Source organism: Pelodiscus sinensis, chromosome 1 (genome assembly GCF_052426305.1).
Source record: "Pelodiscus sinensis isolate ZL-2025 chromosome 1, ASM5242630v1, whole genome shotgun sequence".
NCBI lineage: Eukaryota > Metazoa > Chordata > Testudines > Trionychidae > Pelodiscus > Pelodiscus sinensis.
The window spans coordinates 58,768,170-58,780,435 of record NC_143052.1 but is presented as its reverse complement, the minus strand read 5'-3'; positions in this window follow the sequence as shown (position 1 = coordinate 58,780,435).

The window sequence follows — 12,266 nt, the reverse complement described above, 5'->3', positions numbered from 1 at the left end:
CACATCATCCTGGAGCGCTGGGAAGAACAACAGTGGACACAGAACTTCAGGATGAAGAAGGACACCTTCCTCGAGCTCTGTGAATGGCTTGCCCCTGCTCTGTGGCAACGGGACATGCACATGAGGCCCGCCATTCCCCTCCACAAGTGTGTGGCCATCGCCTTCTGGAAGCTTTCCACGCCGGATAGCTACCGATCCATGGGGAACCAGTTTGGCATGGGGAGAGCCATCATCGGAGCAGTGCTCGTGCAGGTATAGCAGTCTCCAGCCACTGTGGCGGGGGGAGGGAGGGGTGTGAGGAGGGGATGGGCTGCCCTAGGGAAAAGAGGAAAAGGGGGTGGAAGTCCCCTCCCTGGGAGGGTTTGTTCTGTCCGAGCCGCACTATAGACTGCCCATGGTGGCCAGGATTGCAGGGGGGGTTGTTCCTGGGGAGGGGGCACGGGGCAGTTGTGGGAAGGAGCACTCTCAGCCACCCTGGCACCCCAGTGACTTTCAGTGGTTTTGTGTGTCCCTCTGCAGGTGGTCAAGGCCATCAACAGAGTGCTGCTCCACATAGTCATCCGCCTCACCGATGTTGACATGGTCATCGAGGGGGTTGGCGCCCTCAGCTTCCCCAACTGCGGGGGGCAATCGACGGGACGCACATCCCCATCCATGCCCCGGAACACCAGTCATCCTGCAGGCTGTGTCTGACCACCGGGGCTAGTTCATACACATTAACGCTGGGCTGGTCCGGCAAAGCACATGACGCGCGGGTGTACCGCAGCTCCTCCATGTGTCAGAGGCTGCACGCCAGGACCTTCTTCCCCGACTGCCACATCAGGGTTGGGGACATGGACATGTCTGTCTGCCTGGTGGGGGATGTGGCCTACCCACTATAACCCTGGCTCATGAAGCCCTACACAGGACACCTCAACCCTTCCCAGCAGGATTTTAATGCCAGGCTCAGCAGGGCCCGCATTGTGGTGGAGGGGGCCTTTGGCTGGCTGAAGGCCCAATTTAGATGCCTCCTCACCTGCCTCGACCTCTCCGAGAGGAATATTCCGCACGTGGTGGCAGTGTGCTGTGTGCTGTACAATTTGTGTGAGCAGAAGGGGAAGGCTTTCCTGCCAGGCTGGATAGCAGAGGCCGACCACTTGGCTGGCCTGTACGCGCAGCCCCACATGGCTGCCAGCCGGGAGACCCAGTGGGGGACTACCAGTATCCAGGAGGCCCTGCAGGAGAGCTTCCAGATGGAAGAGGAGTGAAGTCTCCTTGGCATGCCCCACTGGGGCCTTGTGCCTTATTCCACCCTTACGTCCTTTCACTTTCCCCTTCATAATCCCCCTTCCTGATGTCAAATAAAAACGCATGTGTTGCCAAAAACAAACTCTGTTTATTGACCATAACTGGGGGGGAGGGAGAGACCTGGGAACAAAAACAAACTCTGTTTATTGACCATAACTGGGGGGGAGGGAGAGACCTGGGAACAAGGAGCTGGAAGGGGGAGGCAAGGGAAGGAAGGGGGAGGAGAATCTCGGGGTTGGGGGTCTTGCAGGCCCACCTGTCTCCCAGCACTGCGGGTGCGGGGGCCTCGGCATCCCTGGGGGGAAGCGGGTATGGAGAGGGGGCGAGGGGAGGAAGAAGTGGGAGTGGGAGCAGGGATGGGAGGAGGAGAGATAGCTGGGGCAGCCGCAGGGGCTGGAGCGGCCGCAGGGGCTGGAGCGGCCGCAGGGGCTGGAGCAGCAGCAGGCAGCAATCTCTGCACCGTGGTCTACAGGTGGTCACTGATGGCATGGCCCTGGTCACACCGCTCCCGCAAGCTCTCCCACCGCAGTTGGAGGTCTTTCTACACTCAGTGCTCCTGGCTGTGGACCTGCTTTTGCAGTAATCCCAGGTGCCGTCACTGGTATCCCTCCTGGTTCCAGGTGAGCCTCCTGGACGGGGTGGTGAGCCCTGCACTCTCAGCTGGTGCAGCTGTGGAGAAACCAGAGAGGTGGTCAGTTATCCCTGGGAACACAGTGGTTGAAGCCCAGCCCCCCTCTGCAAAGTGAGGACAGCAGGTCACCACACCATCATGTCCTGCTATCCCCAGGAGTGTGAGCTGGCTTGGGACTGTACTCATGCCCCTGTGCTGAATATAGTGTGGGTGTGGGGCATTGTGCAGTGTCCCTCCCTAGGGTACGGAGTATGTCATGTGCCTTCATACATACATGTGTGTGGGTAACGGGCCAGGGCCCCTGTGTGGCAGCCAGCTGGGGCCACATGCCCTGGCTGGCATGGCACATGCACAGGTTGCTGCATGATCCGTGCTCAGCAAGGCCCACACGCGCGGTCCCTGGGCTCCCTCTGCCACACCCCCTGGGCCCTGCATAAGGGGACAGTGATGGCACTCACATGTCGAGGCCTCCCTGGCCTCAGAAGACAGTGGTGATATTGCTGCTGGTATGCCTCGGGGGTCCAGGGTAAATGCCACACTCCCTCCAGGCTCCTGCGACTCCTGGCCATCCTCCTCCTCCTCCTCCATGCCCTGGTCAGGGCCCTCTGCCTCAGGGTCGATGACCACCTGGGGGCACAGACTGTCCAGCCCCCCAAGATGCGGTCCAGGGCCTCAAAATAGGGCAAGGGGTCTGGGTGTGCCCCTGGTTGGGAGCTGCCCCCTGTGGCCCTGGCATAGGCCTGCCTCAGCTCCTTTATCTTCATGTACACCTGCTTCTGGTTGCGCATGTGGCCTTTGGTGGCCAGGATGTCAGCTATCCATCTGCAGATGGCCATGTTCCTGCATCTAGTGCGGAGATCATGGACATTGGAGGCCTCCCCACAAACCTCGATCTGGTCCATGATCTCTGCACTGGACCAGGAAGGTGCTCACCTCCTGGGAGCTGCCAGCCTGCTCCTGGGGCATGGTGGAGGGCTGGCTAGCACTGGCTTGCTGGCTTATGCTGGCAACTGGGTCAGGGTCAGTGCCTGTGGGCTCTGGGCAGGCAGGCCTAGAGCTGGCACAGGCCCCGTGGCCAAACTGAGTCTACCCCTTTAAGGACTCCGGGGTTGGGAGGGAGCAGAGGAGTTTTCCTGGTTCAGCCCAGAGTGGCCACCAGGGCACCCTGGGAAGGGCTGGAGGCCCCCTATTTCAAAATAAGCGTCTACACAGCACTTATTTCGATTTAACTATTTTGAATTTGGCGTTATTCCTCGTAGAATGAGGTTTTCCAAATTCAAAATAAGCACGCCACTATTTCGAATTTATTTTGAAATAGCGGTTTGCCTGTGTAGATGCTATTAAAGTTAATTCAAAATAACGGCTGTTATTTCGAATTCACTTTGATGTATAGACATACCCTACGTATCTAAGGGGGAGAAAGACCTAGTTGTGTATTAATAGAAGAGTATGTGTCTAAAAATTGTACTACAATCTGTCCTTATGTAGTGGCTATGCCCCACACAATGTTCAGTTAATGCTATTCTGTGAAATCTGGAATTGGAGAGTAATTTAGGTAGACCAATCTAAACACGGGAGACACAACATAAAGGCAGATATCATTTGTTACTAAATCAATGAATTACTTTTCTAGATTATCAAGACATAGTTCAGATAAATCCACCATTAAATTTCTGGGGTGCTCTTTTGAAAATTCCACTCTTCTAGTTAGTGAGTCTCTTTGGTTTTACTAACTTTCATTATTTTTGCCCTTGTGAGTCATGTTGAATGTTTATCAATAACACATTTTATTTCCCTCAAGTCAGACCAGTTACAAAGCTGATACAAATTTCTTTAAATCTTTCTTGCCCTATGATGTGCATTCATTATTCTTACCATCATTGTGTCACCTGCTAACCATTTAACTGATTTACAGTCACTTCAAGTCACTTATGTAGATTACGATTAGAAATTGCAAAGTTAGTCAAAAGCCTACAGATGTCCCACTCTACATTGCCTCAGATGGATATGGTCCTTTACCTGTCAAATAAACTCTTATTTTAAAGTCAGCATTTCCATCTGAAACCCCTGCTTTTATTTAGTTATTGACGTAAGACTGATCTCATTTATGCAGATATGTCAATCAGTCACTCCATCACAATTTATGTACAGTGCTCTACAGATGAACATCTTTGGGCCAAAAATAAAAGCAGTAATTACATCACATAATGAAAAGGCAACTCTAAAATGCAAGAATTTTAGGAGTTGATTAAGAAAAGCCTAATTTGTGACAAATTAATTGAAAATGAATTCAGCAAAAGATCTAAAACCAAATTACCCAGGTTTAATTCAATGAACACTCAACATTCTTGCAGAGCTTGTTAGCTCTTGGAGGCCTACATCAAATGTATTTGGTCTCAGTCCAGTTCCTAGTAGACAAGCAATCCTATCATAAAACCATTACCATCACTGGTACTGATTGGCAGCCTAATGATAAAAGGGCTGGGAATGAATGAGCAGAACATGGATAGGTCTCTCCAGGCTGATTGCAATACAATGGTTTGGTAGAATAGAAGTTTTGAAGCATTCATTTAGTGGATCAGTAGAGGGCTTCACTCTCTCGAATGGTCAATATAACAGCTTTTACAAACATTAAACATACAAGTAAAAATCATGAACAGAATGTAATAAAGGAATCATAGGTAAGTTGTTGGACTGGTAACTGGAAATTGAGTGGTTATTTGGCAGAATAATCAGTTTGTTAAAAAGTAGCTGATTATACAGACTATAATATAATACAATATATAATATATGTACAATTTAACATCTCTGAAGGGGGAAAATACCAAAGAATCCCACCACAGTAGCATTTCACTTCAGAAAGGGGAACTGCACAAAAATAAGGAAATGGAAATTGAAAGGTACAGTCCCCAAAATGAAATCCCTGTAAGCTGCATGGAAACTTTTTAAAAACACCAAATTAAATATATTGCCTTAATTTAAAAAAAACATCGCAAGACAACCATGGCTAAACAATAAAATAGAAGTAGCAGTTACAGGCAAAAAAATATCCATTAAAATTGGAAGTTAAATCCTATTGGTGAAAATATAAAGAAGCATAAACTATGCCAAGTGTAAAAGTATAATTAGGCAGGCCATAAAAGAAGTTGAAGAACAACTAGCAAAAGACATAAAAACTAAAGAAAAAAAACATTTTAAGTGCATTAGATGCATGAAGCCTGCTAAACAATTAGTGGAGCACTAAATGATCCTTAAGTGCTCCCTTAGCAGCACCTTGAAGATAAGGCCATAGTAGAGACACTAAATTAATGCTTTGCATCTGTCTTCTCTGCAAAGGATGTGAGAGATTTCCACACCTGAGTCATTATTTTTAGGTGACAAATCTGAGGAACTGTCCAAGGTTGCAGTGCCAACAGAGGAGGTTTTGGAACAAATTGATAAATTAAATACTAATCAGTCACCAGGACCAGATGGTATTCACCCAAGAGTTCTGAAGGATTTCAAATGTGAAATTGCAGAACTACTAACTGTAGTATATAATCTCTCATTTAAATCAGCTTCTGTACCCGAGAACTAGAGGATAGTTAATCTGATGTAAATTTTTTAAAAAGTGTGGGTCTGGGGTGGGGGGGAGAGAGAGGGTCCAGAAATGATTCTGGCAATTAGAGGCCAGTAAACCTAACTTTAATATTAGGCAGACTGATTGAAACTATACAAAAGAACAGAACGATCAGACACGTGGATAAACATTATTTGTTGAGGAAGAGTCCACATGGCTTTTGTAAAAGAGAAAGCATGTCTCATCAATACATTAGAATTCTGTGAGGAGGGCAACAAACATGTAGATGATGGTTATCCATTGGATATAATGTACTATGATCTTCAGGAAAAACTTAAAAAGCAACAAATAGTCTAGCAGCAGCTTAAAGACTAACAAAACAAGTAGATGGTATCATGAGCTTTCGTGGGTACAACCCACTTCTTCAGATGACAAGGTCCCTCACAAAGGCTGTTAAGCAAAGTAAGCAGTCATGGAAAGACTATGGACCTCTCATGGATCAGTAACTGGTTAAGATAGAAGAAAAGTACAATAGGAATAAAGTATGGGTTTTCAGATTGAAAAGAGGTAAATAGTGATGTCCCCCAGGAGTTTGTATTAAGACTATTGCTGTTCAACATGTTCATAAATCAGCTGGAAAAAGGGCAAACAGTGAGATGGCAAAGATTTGCAGATGATACAAAACAGACTTCAAAGTGCTAAAAAGGAATTTCACAAAACAGGGACGCTGGTCAACAAAATGGCAGATGAACTTCAATGTTGATAAATGTAAAATAATGCACATTGGAAATGTAATCCTAATTATACATATAAAATGATGGTGTTTAAATTAGCTGTGACCACTCAGGAAAGAGATGTTGGAATCACTGTGGATAGTTTTCTGATGACCTCTGCTGAGATGTTAAAAAAACTAATAATGTTAGGAACCGTTAGGAAAGGCATATATTATATGATAGAAAATATCATAATGCCCCTATATAAATCCAATATATACCCTCATCTTGAATACTGTATGTAGATATGATTGTCCCATATCAAAAAAGACTTACTGGAATTGGAAAAGGTAATATTGTTGAAAAAGGTACAGAGAAGGACAACACAAATGATTAGGTGCTGGACATAACGAGAGATTAAAAAGATGGAGACTTTTCATCTTGGAAAAGAGATAACTAAATGGATATAAGAACCCAAGAACACCCACATTATGTTAGGTCTATCTAGCCCAGTACCCTGTCTTCTGATAGTGGCCAAGTGGATATGCTTCAAGTCTATAAAATCATGACTGTTATGGAGAAAGTGAATAAGGAAATGTTATTTACTCCTTCACAGAACACAAGAACTAGGGAATCACCTAATCAAATTAATAAGGTAGCAGGTTTAAATAAATAAAAAGAAGCACTTTTTCACACAATGCACAGTCAGCCTGTGGAAATCATCGCCAGGCAACGTTGCAAAGGCCAAAACTATAAGGCTTTGTCTACACTACAAGGTTTTTGCGGCAGAGAGTATGCTAATGACGGACTCAATAGTATGAGTCGTGATGTCATTAGCATATTTTCTGTGGATGCTTTTTGCGCAAGGGGATTTTGCACAAAAAGAAGCAGAGCAGTGTAGCACTTCTACACTTTTCCCTGTTTTCACTGTAAATGTATCCCAGTGCTGTGGTGTAAAACAAGGTGATAATCCTGAATCTTTTAAACTGCTATGTACTGTTCCTTTGGTAACAGCAGGCTTGGAAATTCCATGAGTGTCCAGAGGAAAAGGGGATGGATACTGCACAGAATGTTCCATGTACCTGGAGACTTCTGTGTGCCTATCAACCCCTGTACCCAGAAAGCAAGGCTTGGGGGAAGGGAGGGCTGATAGATGGTGCTTGTGCTTCCTAAGGCCGTTGATTTAGGAAGTTGTTCCATAGCAAATACAGATAATGTTGTCTTGTGCTAAGGTCAGGTCATGGTAAAGGTGCCTCACAAACCTGGATAATTCTGACAAGGGTTTCAGAAGTTCCCTACATCTTATGGTGATGCAACATTATCACTTCTCAACATATTTCCTCTTGTGTTCAAGGAGGAATAATGCCTTACACACGTTACTCCCTCTCTTAACATCATTCAGGATCATAAGATGCTCTCCCATACATCCTTTTGCACTTCACTGACTCCGAGCCATAATTTGGTCCTTAATATGCCAGGAAAGAACATATTCAAAATGGAATTGGCATTTCCCTTAGAAACATCCAGAATCTGTAATGCTTGATCTAGTGTCAGCAGGAAATAAAATGGAAAATAATATATTGGTATATGTGATAAGAATTTAAACTTGATTGGGATAAGGGAGCGAATACGGCAATGTTAATTAAAATGATCATTTCTTTCCTGATAGCATGTACTTGCTAAAATTATCTGCAGAGAAAATGGAACAAACTCTTTTCCTGTGTCTCCAGATTTATAGCTTTGCATGACCCCACATGGGGCAAAGGCTGGGTTTTTTCCCTCACCATATCTAGTTTTCCTCACCATATCTATTCCTATATTTATAGGAATATGGATGGTTTGAAAGCTAGAAAAGGTACTCTGATGTTTGGCTACACTCCCTTGACCATAAAATCAAATCCTATAATGTCAGTACATAAGCATCCTTGCTTTCCATGGTGATATGACACAGCCACACAAGTCACTTTGAGGGCCAGCTCATGAATAGAGACATCATTCCAAGGCCTGCCAATGGCGGGAGTGGGAAGAACAAAGTGGGGAGTTGCCCTAAGGCCCGGTGGTTCAAAGAGGCCCAGGGCTCCTAGCCGTTGCCACTATTACTGCAGTGGTTGTTGCTGGCGCACTGGGCCCTTTACATTCCCACCAGAGTGCTGCTCTGTGTGCTCCATGCAGCTCTGAAGGCTGGGATGGACAGCGCTGCCTAAGGACTGTCCTTTGCCCAAGGACTCACCCCTTTTAGCAGCACAGAGCCAGATCCGCCTCCCCATCCCCTCCACACACACCTTGCCCCAGGGCCCGCAAAAATTGTCAGCTCTCCTGCAAATGTGAATGTTTCACGGAAGAGGAAATTTGCACTCTGCAAGAGCTACTCCCCACCAAAATGAATGAATCAAACTGGGAGTAAAATAAATCAGCCTCCTTTTCTGCAAAAACATGTAGGCTCCAGTCCCAGTGTTAAAGTCAATGGAAGCTGTGCATGTACACAGCTGAGCAAAATTTGTCCCAAAAGGTCCAAATTCTGCAATTTTTGCAATTCTACAAAGTTGATTCACTCATGCAGTGCTCATTTCAGGATTGGAGCCATAGGGACAAAATCTGCATATACCCAACTTCCATTGACTTCAACAGTGGGTTTATAATTTCTCTTAATGCTCTGGGCAAAATAATTAAGCAACTAAGACCAAATAATTAAAGGTAAAAATAAACACAGAAAACATAAAAATAAGAAATCTAAAATATAGAGGAGGCTCTCCCTTGAAACATGATCCTTGAACTATTGGTGAGGAACTGAAACCAGTGTTCTATTAGTTAGTAGGCTAATTTTTAATTTCATTTAATTTTAATTTTTTCAATATGCCCATATATTTTATTCATTCTGTACATTGCTGGCCTTTGCTTCAGGTTGATAATTGACTTGTTCTGACCTAGGGTTGATTTTTCAAGCTCTGTTTGAGGTTTTCAACTTGATAAGGTTTTGAAAAAAGTGCCTGCCTTTAATACTCTAAAACACTGAGTCATAACTCACCCCTCTATTAATGAACAGACACAGATTATGGATCTCTAACTCCATTTTCTCTCCTCTTCATTAGTAATGGCTTCAGTAGGGGCTTCAGAGTCAGAGTGTGAGTGATCTATCTTCAGCTCCTCGTGCTTTGATGGGGAGGAGGAGGCATACAAAACCCCTCAGCTAGTTTGCATGTTAAAGGGCACTGCTGGCAGCTGGCTGGTTGAAGATCAGAAACCTTCTTTTTGGTGCCAGCAAAGGGAAATTCTTTTCAGTGACATGAATTGGTAATATTGGGGATATTAAATACACATAAATAGTCCTTTATTCTCCTCTTAAACTCAATTTCAGAGTCTGTATTAGCCAAAATTGTGAGCATGTTATTTCTCATTGTGTCACCGGTCCTGATACCTCCTGCCCCAGCAGCTTGAATGCCTTTGCACATCAGTCCTCTTTAATACTAGCAAAGGCCAGACACTTCAAAGATGTTTTTGAAAAAAATAACTAATTTTCTTTAAAATTCTTTTCAGTTGTAGATTGTGCCTGCACTTTACTTACATGCTATATTTTGTGTGCAAAATAGAACAAAAGTACTTGAATAATTCATAAAATCTCTTAAAATGCAGTTTGCGAAAGAGTGCTTTATATTAAACATTGTAAAATTATTACTTCAAATCACTTTTATTATGTAGTTCATCTTAAATGGGGCAGAATATTTTAATAGTCAGAGAAAAGTCATAGTTTATAGCTTAAAATTGCAGATATATCTAATTTTTCCCATAAAATATGCATACATGATTTTCAGCCCCATTTAACTAATGTGTTTTGGAAAGACTTTACAATAGTAAATGAAACAAACCTCAGTCAAGACAGAATGTAATAGATAAGTGTGATTAATAGCAACTGTGTTTTTTTCATTTTACACAAATTCAGATTTTGAAACATAAATCACTTTAGGTAGGTTGCCTCATTTTAGGTAGTTAGTATTATCAGTTTAACAGAGATGTTCCAGTTAACGGGCTAGGTTCAGAATTGCAAATTATGTCAGAGAATTAAACTGTCAAAACATCATAAACTATTCTCAATGAGTTAACTAATTAATGGGAAAAAAATAAATTGCAACCACTCTTGAATTGATTTTCAGTTGTTGTATAGATACATGCATTTTTGAATGTTTCAGTCACGATGTAAACTTATAGGTCTGATTTGCTCCTGAACAGAGATCTGTTAAGAACCTATTTCCTAAACAAGGGAGACCATCAGGAAGTTAATTGTGTCTCCCTAATCCTCTGTTGCAGGCCACTCTTACCCATGCCAAATTGCACGTTAGAATATCTCTTAGTTTGACAATCCCAAAGGTCCATATGCTAACCATACAGAATGACTCATATTCTTGCTACACCTGACCAGCCCTTTATCCTAGAACTAGAGGGGCATGGGGATAGAGTTACCAAGAATCCAGTTTTGAACCAGAGCACCTGGTCAAAAAGAGACCCTGGCAGATCTGGTCAGTGCTGCTGACTTTGCTGTTAAAAGTCCAGTCAGCAGCACAGGAAAACTTCTTTCATAGCTACCCGGGAGCAGTGGCATGTCCCTTGGCTCCTTGGGATGTTAAAAGCATTACTTTTAGCTGCTTCTTAGGTCACTCAATCACATCAGTGTTGCAAAGGTAGAGTTGTCTTGGTTGTCAGCCAGACACTTCTTAGAGGACAAAAAGAAAAAAAGATAGAAAAGAGGAGAAATAAGGGGGAGCAAGCAACTGATGTGATGGAGGGGGAAACAGCAGAAAACTAAGGCCTGTAACTCTGGTGTTCAGAATTTAGCCTAAGTAACTGAAGGTAGTGGTGTAAACTGGTTCCTTTGTTCCACCCCAGTCTGGTCAGGATGGCTATCAAACGGTGCCATGTAATCTTGAGTCTCCACAGACTAGGGGGTAGCAGCCCTAATGACTAAGCTACTTATTTCAGTCTAAGTGTTCTTGTGCTCCCATTGAATGGCCTTCAGATAAACAATATCAAAGAAGTTCTGGCAACTTCATCTCATTAAAATTAACCAGTGGAAACACATTTGGTAATTTCAACCAGAAACACTTTCCCCATTTCTAGAATGTTCCAGCTCATTCTCATGCTAATCCAGGACTTTAACAGAAGCCTCCAGAGGCCATGCACAAGGCCTGGGGGGAGGAGGAGGCAGCTTTGTCCACATAGTCACTCTGCTGATACCATTATTGGACCCAACCAAGTGAGTTATAAGATCAAGAACACATATTCCTGCGCATCCAGAAATGTAATTTATGCAATCATGTGCTGAAAGTGTCCGTCCACTATGTACATTGGACAAACGTCTCAGACACTTCGCCAAAGGATCAATGCCCACAAAACAGATATCAGACAGGATCACAAAGAAAAAACAATTTCTTGCCATTTCAACCAGAAAGGACATTGTCTCAACGACTTGATTACCTGCATCCTGCTTCAAAGACCTTTTAAGACTTCACTTCAAAGAGAATCCTCTGAACTGTCATTCATGCTTAAATTCAACACTTTACACTCAAATTTGAATAAAGACGCTAATTATCTTACCCATTACAAAGATAGCTTCCCCAATTATCACCTCTAATATCATTAGCTCACAGACATTTACCTTCCCCCTTTCTCTCCCCCTTCCATCCCCCTTCTGTTCTGAAATTTGATTTGTCCTTTTCATATGTGTTCATTTTTTTAATTGTATCCTTTGGTATATATGGTTGTGACAATTTTCTTCTACTATTTGATCTGAGGAAGTAGGTCTGGTTCACGAAAGCTCATCACCTATTAAACCATCTTGTTAGTCTTTAAAGTGCTACACAGTCCTGTTTTTTGTTTCAGCTGCACCAGACTAACATGGCTACATTTCTACCACTATTCCACCTACTGGGAGAGAGTAAGTTCCTCCAGCTTCAGGGTAGGAGGGAAAGGAGGAGAGCTAGCTCCTCAGGCCCGAGAGGGCACAGAAAGTGCCCCTCCAAAAGTGGTCAAATGTTTATCCCTGTGTATGTTCCTGAGACTTGAAGACCCCTTATCACAGTTCTTT